The sequence below is a fragment of the Rhipicephalus microplus genome, chromosome X (genome assembly GCF_043290135.1).
Source record: "Rhipicephalus microplus isolate Deutch F79 chromosome X, USDA_Rmic, whole genome shotgun sequence".
NCBI lineage: Eukaryota > Metazoa > Arthropoda > Arachnida > Ixodida > Ixodidae > Rhipicephalus > Rhipicephalus microplus.
In genome coordinates, this window is record NC_134710.1 from 344,031,915 (window position 1) to 344,047,880 (window position 15,966).

Below are 15,966 nucleotides of genomic sequence, written 5' to 3' on the forward strand. Positions count from 1 at the left end.
GCGCACGCGTGGACAAGTGGCGGTCTCCCATAGCTATCCCAGTAACCACTGGGTGCGTCATGTTCAATTCAGCCAATCGCTAATAGATGGCCTTCTATGATTTATTTTTGAGCGTCCTCCCTCATTTTTTGAGAGAAGAAGAAATCATTTTTGCTCACTTTTATAATTTGTTGTGAATTACAGGCCTCGCGCTGCACTCTAATATTTATCTCGCGTGTTCTCGGGGGCTTCTACTACCGATCAGCAGTGTTTTATGACCATGTTGAAGAAGTGTTGCAGGGCCCCTTTAAGAGAACCTCTTAAAAAAACCTGGTGATAATTGACTTTGTGCCGGTTCTGTGAGTAACATGCAGTGTGTGATCACTAATGGTACATGCTAAGATTATCATAGTGTTTCTAGCAGTCATCGTCTTGTAACCCGTGTGTGCACGTGGTAGTCAGATATAATACCACATTTTCTCGAATGTAACACGAGGTTTTTCTTTGTTCCAGATTTTTGCTACTAAAGTCGACCCGCACGTATGAGATACCGATATTCTATTTTTTTTCTTCCTAGACGTAGTGACATGTTACCCCTTGCGTTACAATTGTGGTCGTGTTAAAATTGAACAAATATGGTGTGTTTCGCATAAACCGCGATGCTTACGCAGCCTAAGTTTTTATGTGCTTTCTTGAACGTTTTCAGGGCAAGTATTTTTTTTTAAATACGGGGCCCTAAAGCTCCGCCTTTAGGAGTTGAACGCGATAGCGACATCCTGTCCCTAGTGCGTATTTTAAACACTTAGTAAAACCTTTTCGAATTTTTTATGGACCCGTGGCCTTAAGGGAATATGTGCTGTAGCGTGTGTGCCTTTTGTAGTGGCGTACCGGCTTTCAACCACGGAGCCCTTATGACATATTCTGACGCCCGTTGGTAATGGACGCTGCTACCACGCATTATTACTGCAATATTTCATGTTGCATTGTGAAACATGTATATAGGACGCGTGTGTTTCTGAAGCATAAATGCTAATTTTACTGCATTTCTAAGCAGAGGAAGTTCTTTTCACAAGCAGAGGCATGGCCGAGTGGTAGAACATCTGTTTGTAACGCAAGCGACCCTGGTTTGATCCCCACTCAGACCCAAACAATCCTGGTTCGGTCCCCACGCTGCTGCAGGATTTTTTTATCATTTATTTATTCCATTTGCATCGTGCTCGACTATTCGGTCACGCATAAAATGACGAGTTTTCGCTCACAACCAACGACGATGACACCACCATCGACACCGGAATTTTCGCCAAACGAGCTCTTTAACGCTATCACGTTGAAAACCACCGATACTTTTCAGAGCATAAATCCATATGCATTGGTGAAAACCCACGCCAGAGAAAGTCAATTACACATGCTCTTGGTTACTTTTTGCTGTTATTAAAAACGTTTTGTAGTTGTGGCATTTGTGAATGCAACAATAACGCCAGTCTCGAAGCTTCTTGTTCTTCGTCCGATCATCGCGCGCGGTTGCATCGTTCACAACAGTATACCATTGTACGTCCGAATGTTTCCGGCCACGCTCGACAGACGGTGGCGCTACATGTCCGCAGAACTGCAGGATTGGTTCCCCACAGCTGACGGAGAGGCGACGATTCGCAGAACGCCATTTCAAACTGAAGTAGCCGCTAGTCGCCACACATGGAGCGGGCAGCGCATTCGCGCAGTAAAGTATGGACTACTGCACCACCTGCAGGTGCCGCACGTTCCCCATGCGGAAACTCTAGCACGGAATATTTATTAACTAATGGCTCAGTTAATGACCCTTCAGTTCACACGTACAACACTGCCAAACATAGCAACCTGGCACGGCTCCATTATTGGGTCGGCTGCTGCATGGAGCACATGAACCGCTTTCTTTCACTCCCACACTGCAGTACCACCTGTTTATGCACACATCTTATAGAGTGCACTGGAATCACACAATAGCCACACTGTCATGGTGCGCACAGATATAAGACCGGTGAAGAATGATCGCGTTTCATGACACGCGTTCAAGGTCATGACACGTACGTTATAACTTTTTTCCCCTTTGTTATCCCTCGATGTGTACAGCGTGCTCACCGGGACGAAGAAATAGAGAAAGCGGCTAAAGGAACAGTAAAGAGCAAAACGATTTTTCGCGTGTTAGTACAGTACGGTTTCACAATCTCTTACCGTGACACGACGCCTGGTACCCGAGAAAAACCCCGAAAAGAAAATGCGGTTGCAGACGCCACCTCAAGATTGCCGCACCAAACATCATGACGTCATGAGTTTCGGAAGAGTGTACTGCGTCTTACGTAGCTTCTAATCTGCAAAATTAGAGTACATTGTAATTTGTCGGTGCCTAACACATAGCCTACGAAGTTTCAGAAAATTTAATCGAGCCAATGTCACCAAAAATACAAACAGCTCATTTTGAAAAATTTGACGTCATGCGCAGGAACTTCAGGGCGAATTTTAAAAATGAAACTCCAACTTCGATTTTGTCCGCCTTTAGTCAACCTATTATAGTTAAACATATATGATTACAGTATTTTTAGTGCAGTTTGTCTATCCAAACCAAGTCATTGTTTCTCCTTAGTGTCTCTTTAGAGCGTGCGACGAAAGCGTGTTAAAATGCGCGCTCGTTCTTGGCAAATTCAAAAAAAAAAATAGCAGTGATCGATTTGTGAGAAAACAAACTGCAATACTCAGTCCATTCCGTGGTTAGCAGGAAAGCTGGTCCAGTGCCCCCTTATATTCAATGATGCCGAAAATTTTATAGCTGGCTACGTATGGTTCCAAAATATATAAGTCGGAAAAGGCGTCGGGGGTCGATCTCACGATTATCGAAGTCACAGTTACCACAGAGACGAAGACGGGCCATAGATTATGGATAGGGTTTATTTTTCTTCAAATGCAAGAATATTTTTTTCGCATTTTTTGACCGAACTTAGGCCTTCAGCATAGTTGTTTTACGTTAATTTCTAGTTCTCTGAAAATTTGAGTTTAATACTGCATTATTCTTACTACTCCGATATATTGAATCAAGTGATGTCGGAACACAAAAATATCAAAACCCACAAAGCGTATAGTTGTCTGGAAGGTTAGGACGCACAAACAACTATGCACAGAAGCACAGATACCCGAATAAAAGGCACCTACGTTTGCGCGTATGACATGTTAAAGATCGCTATAGTTGAAGCCAACGTACTTTACGTGGTACAGGTATACATTCATTGATATCTGACGCATGCCACTGCTGCCAGAAGACCGCATATCAATATCTCAACTCGCGCTGTCGGGCGCCTTCCGTACGTTAATGTCTCTCGATCCGTGTGGGACAAACTTTTTGTTAAGGAGCCCCTAAGCCACTACGAGTTCAAGGGCGAAAAAGTGCTTTATTTCTCGCCTTCGCTATCCTTTACAGGGGCCCTATCTCCTCCTCGCTACTTATTTCTTCACAAAGCATGTGGATAATGTCAGCACTAAACGTTCAGCCTGTCAAGATGCGCGCGCTTTTCAGCTACACCCTGTTATTTCCGTGTGCGCAGTCGAAAACACACAAAATGAGATGAAATTACCGAAACGCACACGACGGTCATGCGAGACAGCACGGAAACGGGCATGCGACCAGTGCGACTGCAATAAAAAGCCGGCTAGAAGACAATTCGCAACAAATATCTCCCGTACACGCACGATTCGAGAGCTCATTCCGTCATGACCCCACGTGGACAGACTGCTGGCGTCACGAGTTGTGCGAAAAAGATAATAATAATTGTTGGCGTTTAACGTCTCAAAACCACCATATGATTATGGGAGACGCCGTAGTGGAAGGCTCCGGAAATTTCGACCTCCCGGGGTTTTTTAACGTGCACCTAAGTCGCTTCAAGCATTTTCGCCTCCATCGAAAATGCAGCCGGGATTAAATCCCGTGACCTGAGGGTCAGAAGCCGAGTGCCTTAGCAACTAGACCAACGCGGTGGTTGAAGTGCCAAAAAAAAAAAAAAAAACTGGGAACGTCAGAAGAGAACAACGCGCTCGTATGATTATTCAAAGCTTGTTTAAGGACCCTTGAGATGTGCGATGGGTGCTGTCTAAACAATGCACTGTTGACTTGAACTGAAGTTCATACAGACCCAGTCGGCTGATGTATCAATGACTGCTTGAAACTCGCCCTTTCGATGAAGCGTGGAAGATTCTCATGTTGGATATTAAAATTGGAATTCATCGATTAAGTATAATTGTGAAAAATTTTACCGGCAAGTGAAAAACTTCATCGGAGATTTACCCGAAAACATCAAACCCTAACTTCGCAGAAGGCATCGAAAAAAACAACAACAATGGTGTATGTTCTTTAGCCGTTTAATCTCTCAGTATTTTTGTGACTTAAGACGTCGGCGTATACACATATGAAGGAGCCACCATGCATCATCCCACCAATCACCGACAGTACCCATCGGTTCGAAAGAATAAAAAATTCGAGGAAAACATTAAATATTGTAAGGCCCATGTAAGAATCGTTTAAGTATTATATAAGAGTAGATTAAGTTTTATAATTCTATCATTTGAACTTTTAACAGGGAAGACACACACTGACGCACACGCACATAACGAAAGTGAAGACAGGTAAGCAGAGAGAGAGAGAGAGATAAAGATGCAAGGAAAGGCAGGGAGGTTAACCAGACGCACATCCGGTTTGCTACCCTGCACTGGGAAGGGATAAAGGGGAGAAAAGAGGTTGCAGAAAGATGAGAAGGTACACACAATCACGAGAACACTCGGGGAGCACACACAGTCTACAGGCGGTCGCTCAGGTTTGTTGACTTGAGGTAAAGTAGCAGTGCTTTTGTTGCTTTCTGCGCAACTGAGGCAGATGCCCAAGGTCCTAGGTTCTAGATGCCCAAGGTTCTGCACACAAAATGGTCCGGGGTCAAGTCAATTCAAAACCATCCGGAGCTGGCATCGCTGTGTGTCGTAGCAAGCGCAGCTGAACAGGACGTGTTCGATGTTCTCTTAAGCTCCGCAGTAGTCGCATGTAGGAGTGTCTGCCATACCAATGCGAAAGGAATACACCTTTGTAAATGCAACACCCAACCAAAGGCGGCATAACAGTGTCGCATCGGAGCGGGAAAGGTAAGCAGAAAAATGAAAGAAATCACTGCCTTCCGTATGCTACGAATCTATATTCAATAATTCGGCAAGATGTCCAACATTTATAGCCAGTAGCTGAAATAACACGGAAACTACCATCGTGCTCAGTGGCTATGACGCTGCGCAGAGGAGCGTGATGCCACAGGTCCGATCCAGGCCACGGCAGGTGCATTACGACGCTTAAGAAGAAAAAAGTACAGGAGTGTGCCCGGATATTTAAAATTATATCCCGCTTCTCACGACGTCCTGCTGCCTAATCAGGTTGTAATCGTGGCTGTTTACTACGAGTATTCAATAATAATGGTAATACTGAGTCGAAACCTCCGAGCCAATAACAAACGCGACAGTCGAATGACCGATGCCGGGGCTTATTTCAAGTAACTCGTTGCGCGATGACATTGAGGAAAGGCGGCGTCCGTCAAACGACAACAAAACAAAACAAAACTAAAACATGTATTTTCTCCGGGCGAGCGAGGTGTGTTTGCGGAATGACTTGCTATGACGTCACCACGTGACGTCCTCATGACGTAGCAGACCGCAGAAAGTTTGTGATGTGATCAACATTACATCATCGCTTGGTCAAAAGTGGAGTTTGTGCAAGACGACATGAAGCTGAAAGGGCTTCAAAGAGAGGGGGCAAGGCAACGCAACTAAGTCGGAACAGCCAGGTAGTTTAATGCGTGTCTCTCACATTGCCGCTCACTTTGTCTTGCTATTTTGACGGAGGCAAAACGGTAGAGGCTTGCGAACTGTGCGATGTGTGTGTCCCTTAAAGAGCACCAGATGGTGAAAATTTCCGGCATCTTTCATAATTATATCGTGGTTTCGGGGCACAAAACCTCCAATATATTACATTAATTCCGGTGAAAATTGTAGTCATCAATTATACAAGTTAATGAATTACGAAGGGTGCAGCAGCCTTTCGCCTTCAAGTGTTACATAGAGCGTAACACGCCGTCAACTTTTGGTCAAGCGCAAGCACACCTTCAGAAACTTGCTCAGTAAGGAATTTTTTTGCCTAATATAGACACCCCTTTGGTACTCCGCTGCTGACCGGCAGGTCACAGGATCGAATTCCGGCTGTGCCGGCTACATTTTTGCTAGAGGTGAAAATGCTGTAGGCCCGTGTGCTCAGATTTGGGTGCACGTTAAAGAACGCCAGGTGGTCGAAACGTCCGGAGCTCTCCACTACGGCGTGTGTCATGATCATACGGTGGTTTTGGGACGTCAAACCCCAAATAGATATCATTCAATTAGAGACCAGTCATGATGGTCTAGTATAGTTATACATGATACTCTTCCGAAGGTCACTAGATCAAATCCCAACGGCCGCGGCTGCGTTTCCATGAAGGTGAAATGCTAGAGGCCCATGTTAAGCCCTGCCCAATGGCGTCCCTCATAATTATATTGTGGTATTGGGACGCAACACTCCGACAAATATTATTAGATTAATGTTCTACCTGGATAGATAGATAGATAGATAGATAGATAGATAGATAGATAGATAGATAGATAGATAGATATCAAGTTAAACAGTGGCAAGTTCTATAATGCCAAGAGCGTGACCCAGACATGACGACAGGCACTGGTACGGGAGCACTTTTGTATATCTCGCAATCAATCATAGCATTACGGCTGTTCGGCAACGAGAAATGAAGTAAGAAACGCGAATTCATTATTATACCGCCAATATTGACGCGGAGCATCGACAAAGGGACGTAACAGATAGGCGGCGTCGCTGACGGATGATGCCCTCACTTGGTAGTAGTACACCGTGTCAGTGAAATACAGTGGGTGCAAAGCGTTGGGTGATTCAATGTACACGCGACAGATGCACAGAGTGAATTACAACGCATCTTTCAGGCATTCTTGCCAAATGTCGGAGAGCAAGAATAAATGGATTGCAGTGAAAAAGTAGCTAGAAATAGCTAAAAAATCCACGAAGGAGATAAAAAAGTAGCTAAATTAGTTTTTCAAATATTTTTATACTTATACTACAGCAAACCGATACTTGCTTTCTGGTTAACGTCCCTGCCTTTCTTCACATCGTCTGTCTTTCTCTCTCTCTCTCCATACGTGCAATGAATTTACTTGCAGTTGTGTTATTTTACAGTTTAAACAGAGCTATCAAGTAACGTTTTTTTTTTGCACGCAACTACGCAGGACATGTATGAACGAAGCGAAAAATGTTCTTGCTCTGATTCCAATAATTTAGGTCAGGTGTTGTTTAAGCAAAGCGCAAAGGCTTGTGCGCTCATCAAATATGAGCTGGGGATGCATCAGAGCTCTGATATCCAGGGGTGCGTGGATACTGAAAAAATATTGAATAAAGAAGCGAAGAACGCATCATAGAACCAGTTATGTTTTTCAAATAGTATTTGAATAATCAGCACAAAGGAGGAGACCCTATGGAACAACGCGCCGGGAGAGCGAAGGATCGTTTTTGTTGTTTTAACTAGTGATTTACGAAAATATACGTAGTACAAGGTGCATTCAAGATGCTTGCAGGTCAGGTGACACCAAAGTCAAGCTGTTATGTAAATAAGCTCTGCTCCTCACCGGGTGAATAATTTCTTGTTTTAAACTCCAGTGTCACTGAAACAAATGTGTCTTCAATTCCTTGTCATTTTCATGAAATTCCGGTCACTTAATAATGAAATATTGTTTACCGTTGACATCTCAGCTGTTGAGGGAGCTGGAAGTGAGTTTGCATTAAAACATGTATTAAACATAGAAAAGCATAAAAACCTCACTATCTAATTTAAACAAACTTGCGAAGCACTTTCCGTGGAAAATTGTAAAAGGGCAGTACAAGTATGATGTTGTGGCCGTAAATGGCATGAACTCCTGCGGTACATATCATAGATGATATCGGCATTTAGCAGAGCATCATCCTTTGCCACTGATAATGACGCTATCGTGCCGATTTCTGAACTACATCACTTAGCAAGTGCATTCGAGGCATCTTGCCTTATGTGTGTTTGTGTTTGCGTGCATTGAGATTTTGTCGCAAATTAAGAAAAATTGAAGTGGATGAGAACTCACACGTTTTCTCGGTGCGATACCATTGATTTTTCTTCCAGTTTAGTTCCCTTTAATCGTCAACGAAATCGACGGTTCAAAAACACAATGTCTCCTATGCCTTTTAGGGGCGAAGCTCCTTAGTATGTGGGGGTGTTCATACTCCGATGGTGTATGTAGCCACTGGTGGCACATGCCTGAAGGAGTGGTCCTTAGAATATCCGCTGGATGGCGGCACTTGTATATGATGAAAACATGATGAAAAGATGTGAGATGGCTGTACTTGGAGTGCTCACTAGATAGGCAAACGGACGGACAGATGGATGGACATAAAGATAGATGGACGGATAGACGGATGCGCAGACAGACAGAGGGGTGGACGCACGGACGGATGGACAGACAGACAGACAGGCAGAGGTACGGCTGCACGAACACACGCACGGACGGACGGGCGCACGGACACACGGACACACGGAAGAACGGATTTACGGATGAACGCGTGAAGGGACGCATGGAAGGACGGATGCTCCGACGGACACACGAATGGACACACAGACGGACGCGTGGACGGATGGAAGCAAGAACGAATGGGCGGACGAAAGCACGGACGGACTGACGAACGCTTCGTCCCACCAATCATCAATCACTCCGTGGATATGCTGTGATTTTTTGGGATGAAATGCCTCGCGGTTTCATATATATGTACGAGTATGCCTTACCCAGCATTCATAATTGCCAAATATATATATATATATATATTTGGCAATTATGAATGTAGTGTTATCATATATATATATATATATATATATATATATATATATATATATATATATATGATAACACTACAGCTAGAGTTAGCCAAGATAACTAGACAAGGAGCTAAATTTTGGAACAAAGTTCTCGAATGGCTACTTGTAGCTAAATCAAATTTTCGGTAATTAGCAGAGTCTAAAAGTAGCTAGATCTAGCTAAAAATAGCTAAATTGGCAACACTGCGTCGGACGAAAATGAGATGGCACTCTATGAGCCATATTTTCCTCTGGTTACCGCGAGTCGCATGAATGACGTTAGATGTGACATCACTGCAACACGCGATGACATCCGACTATGGTCGGCTGAGCCATTCGGTGGCGGAAGAGGCGGAAGCTTTCCACCAAATGACTGCCCACTCCCAGAGACCTCGCATGTAACGTGAGGCAAGTACGCACACAACGGGAAAGGCCGGGGGGAAAAGAGAATGCAGGCTCTCTGCACACTGTGACTAGACCTTCTTTTTTTTTTTTTTACGGAGAGAAGGACGCGTCAGTGACGTGTTTTCATGCTGCGTACACGTGGCAACCAAATACAACCGCGTAGCAGCAACCAACAAACAGGCAAAAGGATTTCGGATGTGCAGGGAGAACTAACATCTCATTTCCTTGCATACTCAAAGGGGTGTTAAAGAGAAACAATGACTTGGTTTAGATTGACGAATGACATTCCGAGAATTCCAATGCCATATGACTCGCTATTATAGGTTCATTATTCACGGAGAAAACCAAGGTCGATTCTTTTTAAAATATCGGGCCTACATCTTCGCGCGTGACTTGAAAATTTGCAAAATTTATTTTTCGCATTTTCGCGACATTGTTTCGATGACATTTTCTGGAACTTCGAATGCTAGGTCTGTCACGCCCACAGATGGCAACTTACATCATTCTTATCGATTAGAAGCTACGCAAGACCCGGTAGACGCCTTATAAATCTGTGACGTCACGTTGTTTGGTGCGGGAATTTCAAGGTGGCGCCTCCACCCGCCCTTTCTTAAAAGTCATGAAGCTTCGCAAAGTAGCGACGTATGTAGTTAAAAGATCGCCTCCTCTCTTTTCTCTCTCCTTCGACTTCGAGGCTGGTGCCGCGTCGGTACTGGGCAGATGCTGTCGCGTGGGACCGCTTGCGGCGTTCATTTGTTTACAGTCACTCGCGACTGACATCTTTGCTTTCAAAGCGCGGACTCGCCGTGGTACTGAGCATCCGTTTTGACGGATACGAACATGCGCTTCTGAGCGCGTTGTGCTGTGAAGTACTTTTCACCGAAGAATGACGTCACGGTCGGTTGCCGCGGGCGGCTCTTACAATTTCTGATGTCAGAAGTCTAGTGAGAGCAGAGCTCTCCATGATACCGCCTGTTAAGCGCAACGATTTGCGACAAAAAACATGGTTGTACAGAACCCAACCGAGACTTTAGACTCAACTTTGCGAATTTGCGAGTGTCTCTTTTTGAGTGAGAGACTCGCAACTGTACAAAACCTGCACGCTCACTCAAACGCCGTAGACCAGTCGCAGTTAATTGTGCAGTACGCCGCCATCTCTCCCTCAGGTTTCATTAATGCTTCTGCGGAATGTGTTTTTTTTTTTTTTTGGTTCGCAAGACATGATTACGTCTACTGCTTGGAGTTCAGCGCCAGCTAGTTTGAGTTCTTGGTATTGTTTGTGCACTTAGCATGCACGCGGAAGAACGGCCGAAAACGGGATTGCTAAACTTGAGAGATTCCGCTCAGCTATTTCGAACAAACAAAAGTGGAGTGCAGAAGCTCAGATAAATATTGGCGCACTCCGTTGGTTTTCGTTGGTGAGGGCGAAACTTAATTAATTGCCATTATGAAACTTTTTCGTTGTGTGCTCAAATAATTTAGAGCAAATCGCTTTCCCTGGCTCTGCCAGGGAAAGTTATGCGAGGGAATATATATATATATATATATATATATATATATATATATATATATATATATATATATATATATATATATATATATATATATATATATATATATATATATATATATATATATATATATATATATATATATAGCTCCCCTTGCCGCCTGTCAGGCCATATTTGAAATAATAAAATTGATCTTGATGTTAAAAGTAATAATTGATGGCGTTTCACGTGTCAAAATTACAATATGATTATGAGGCGCGCCACAGTGGAGTGTTCCGAAAACTTCAATCACCTTTTCAGTTCACCTCAATCGCGAACTGCACACGCCTCGAACGTTTACGCCTCCATTGGAAATACGACCACCACTGCCGGAATTGTAAGCGTGCCAATAAGCTCAGCAGTCGCGCACCATAGTTGAGTCATCGTCATCTCTGTAATTGAGTCATCGGGGTTGAAACACAATCCCCAAATTACATATCATATCGTGGGCGACACGCGTGACTTGGGCAGACCCATAAACCGACAGGAACCTGTAGCGATACTTGCGTATAGTGTACACCTGATGTGAAAAACAGATCTTGATGATGACCTGTTTTGGTAAACAATGAAGAAGCGTGACGACGATGACATTACAATGACTGCCAAACTGCTCGTTTTTTTCGGCTCGTTTAGATACAAGAAGAACCGATGCCGCTGCGCCACTTCACCTTTTTCCTCGCCCACTTTCATTAGCTCATAGGAATGAATACAGGCTGTAGATTATGCGAGTCATTTCTTTTAACGCCATTCTGCAGATACATTTCAACGGGCCATGGTCAAGAAGATGAGAGAAAGGAAAAAGAAACGATACCCAGAAAACCAGTGAACGTTACACAAGGTGTATCTATCAGTGGGATGCCCTGCAAAGTGGAAAGGATCAGGGTATAAGTTTAAAAAATCAAAGTAACATTACAATTGCGAAGCAATGAGTGCTATAGCAAGAAATTTTAACATTATACGAAGTAAGGCTGGGAGCTTGCTCATTTAGATCCGATATCCACGTAACTGTACAACGCTGCAGTGTAGGAAAATGCATGCACCGCTTCAGGGCAAGATACTCCTTAGCACAGCCTGTTCACGTTGAGAGTGCAGCACGCAATGACCCTATATGTAAGGTACTTTCAGAATTTATCGGCCAGTGTGGGGTAGTAGGGCGTTAATACTATTTACTCAAAAAATGTAGGGCAACTTTTTCATTGTGCTTGCTAAGGGTCAGCAAAAAATCTGAACAATTCACGTTAGATATCCAATGGTTACTTTTCTAAACAGAACCGAAAACTCAATATTTCTTTTAATAAAATTGAAGCAGCCGTAATTTATATGTTAGACAACGGGCAAAAAGAAAAGGTAACACGTCAGGCACCTCTGTGCTGAATTTGTTCCTCTTCCTCATGAATAGTTTAGATGTGAAGCAGCTGTTTGACTTACGTGTGCAACGTGATAGATTCAAGTTATATCAAAAAAGCAGCGATCGCCATGGTTCACAGTAAACCTGAAAAGGCTTCTTAATAGAAAAAAACGCCTCTTCCGCTCTGCTAAGCTCGACAGCAGTGTTTATCGTTGGAAGGCTTATCGCGAAGCTCTTTTCGCGTATCGCTTTTCCATGAAGAATGCCAGGCGTGACTATTTCAACACCACACTTCCCTCGTTGTTGTCTACTAACCCGTCGAAATTTTGGAAAACTGTCAACCCAATCAAACGAACCGTCGTATCACTTATTGATTCCAATGGCCGCACGATGCGCAACGAAGAATGCTGTTTTGTTCTTAACAACGTCTTTTCGCAATGTTTTTCAGATTCATGTGCAGTTTCAGTGCCGCAGGTATATCACAGCGGGTTTTTTCCAATGGACTATATAACTATTGAATTTGAAGGAATTATTAACTTAATCCGGCGACTTAAGCTGTCTTCTGCCTGTGGCACTGATGAGATAAACGCGAAATTTCTGAAGAACACTGAAGTATACTGTTCCATTGTATTGTCGCACATTTTTAAGCAGTCTCTCCAGTGTGCCACTTTGCCAACTGACTGGAGGGTGGGGAAGGTTATTTCCGTCTTTAAATCCGGAAACCAACACTCTCCCCTGAATTACCGACCAATTTCTTTAACAAGTATTCCGTGTAAGATGCTTGAGCACATAATCTACTCTATTCTCATGGCATTTCTTGAAACTAACGTATTCTTCAGCAAGCTCCAACACGGATTTCGTAAGCATCATTCGTGCGAAACTCAGCTTTTATGTTTTACACATGACGTCATCTCAGCACTAGATAACAAAATACTAGTAGATTGCATTTTTTTAGATTTCGCGAAAGCCTTTGATAAAGTGTCACACCAATTACTACTACTTAAGCTTAGCATACTGAATATCGACCCCAACACTCTGAAATGGATTGAATGCTTTCTTACTGACCGCACTCAGTATGTTACCGCTAATAATTGTTCCTCAAATCCCTGTGCAGTTAGATCTGGCGTACCGCAAGGTTCCGTTTTAGGTCCTTTACTCTTTTTAGTCTACATCAATGATCTAGCAAGTAACATTAAGTCATCCATAAAACTGTTTGCTGACGACTGCGTTTTGTACCGCAGAATAACTAACGAAGACAACAACGTTCTTCTTCAAGGTGATCTTAATCGCGTCTCTGACTGGTGCAATACGTGGCTAATGAACCTTAACGTTACTAAGTGTAAAAACATGACAATCACACATTCTTCTATCACTCCGAAGCTTTTCAATTACACATAAATGGAACTATATTAGAGCAGGTTAGTAGCTACAAATACCTTGGAGTTCACATAACAAATGATCTATCGTGGCATTCTCACATTACCTACATTATCAACAACGCTAACCGGTCTCTTGGTTACCTTCGCAGAAACTTTCGCCAAGCAACAACACACCTTAAATTGCAGCTTTACCAAACAATAGTCTGACCAAAACTCGAGTACGCGTCTGCCATATGGGACCCAGCTCAATCAACTTTAATTGAAGCCTTAGAAGCTGTCCAAAACCGATCAGCCCGCTTCATTCATAACAACTATGCTCGTACTGCCAGTGTGACCTTAATGAAATCTACTCTTGAACTCCCAGATCTGGTCACGAGAAGAACAATTTTCCGTCTGTCGCTCTTTCATAAAATTTTCTTTCATAATCAAGTACTTAGAGAGGAATTAATCTCAGGACCTGCATACATCTCATCCCGTGTTGACCATCAGAATAAAGTAGCCATTCCTTTCTGCCACACCAACCACTTTTTGCAGTCTTTTCTTCCGAAGACAAGCAGGGACTGGAACCGCCTTCACCCCTCCATTGCTGCCACTAAGGATCAAGGGCTGTTCAAATCTGCAGTGTCGAAACACATTATGGCGTAACTGCACACTGTTTTTCGTTTTTCGTTTTTCTTGTCTTGTTTTTTATTATTTTTTCTGTTTTAACTATTATTTGTTGTATTTCCTTCACTGTTATTATTGTTTTTATTGCCACATTCATATTGTACCCACCCCCTCTGTAACACCCTCTGGGTCTTGAGGGTATACTAATAAATAAATACTAATAAATAAATAAATACGTGCGCCCGTACGAACGCGCCGCAACGCGTTCCCCTCGCCGCAGGTGTTGGAGCGGTGCCAAATAGGTCATGCTGCAGCGACGTTTTGACATCATGCTCCCCTTGCATGCTTCCCTTGCAGGTTCTCGCTGACGTAACACTCTCCCTCTCCCGCAGCACGCTCTGTAAAGGAAAACTACTGATCGGCGAAGAAACCAGACCGAACGCCGTTTCTTGTTTTCAACTGCTTCTTTTGTTGCAGTACTAGCCTGCACACGTTTATTCCTTTTCTTTTCCAGCATACTCCCGCCCCACAGTAGCGTCGCTCAATTCCAGTCTGTACTATCTCTGCACTGGTTTTCTGAAAACTTCCGGTCTTGAGCTTTCACTCAACAAGGATAGACTGTTTGGGGAGAGTGTGTGCAAGCTGCAGTTGTTCGACGTCCTTCGCGAATAGTTGCAGCTGAACATATTGGACCCAAAACATTTCAGACTTGCTTAGCTCCCGTGCCAAAATTGTTTCGCTGAGCAAAGTTTGAAGTACACGGCATCGATTCACAAAGCGAAAGACCCAGGTGGTGACGCGCAGGAGCTTCTGCAGGTCTTTAGCTTCCTCATATCGATCACCGGGTGTAAGTTTCTGGACGACACTTGAATAAACACATGTTGCGTCTCAATCTCTGGCTCTTCGTTTATCGGTTTGTACTGGTTAGGTTCTGAAGGCCAGCCTGATTATGTCTGGGACAACCATTCAGGTCCATACCACCAATAGCAACATGCACGTAGAGTCCTTATCAGTATACCTCTAGTCAGTGCATCCACCGGGTTGTCTTCGCCAGGGCAGTAGCGTCATAACGCTGTTTCCGTAACTTGCGTTATTTCAAACACTCTGTGCTTTACAAATTGACTCCACTTGCTATAGTTTCCGCGGATCCAGCTCAGTGTGATCATGGAGTCAGTCCACATGACGCAATTGAAATGCTTGCAATCCCACGAGGAGCAAATGTATTTTAGTAATCTGGCTCCCACTACCGCGGCCATAAGCTAGAGCTTTGGAAGCGTTAATGTCTTAATAGGTGCCACTCTTGACTTCGCTACTATGAGAGAGATAGCGGAGTTTTCACCTTCTTCAAATGCTCTCAAATAGGCACATGCTCCATAAGCCTTCAGGCTGGCGTCGACGAAAATATGCAGTTCAGCCTTTTTAGGTGCTCCTTGCAGTCCATCTCTCACGCAACGCGGAATCTTTATGTGGACGAGCTGTATTACATCGGCACACCAGGCTGCCCACATCGTCTTGATCTCCGCGGGCAATTCTTCATCCCAGGAATGGCCTAAAACCCAAAGGCGTTGAAACAAAAGCTTCGCAGTGATGGTGAATGGCGATAGAATGCCAAGCGTGTCATAAATTCGAGAAGCAACCTTCAGTAGGGTACGTTTCATGTCGAGCTGGCCAGCCACTAAATGCTGGGCCACAGACTTGGAAGAAAATTTGAAATAATCATT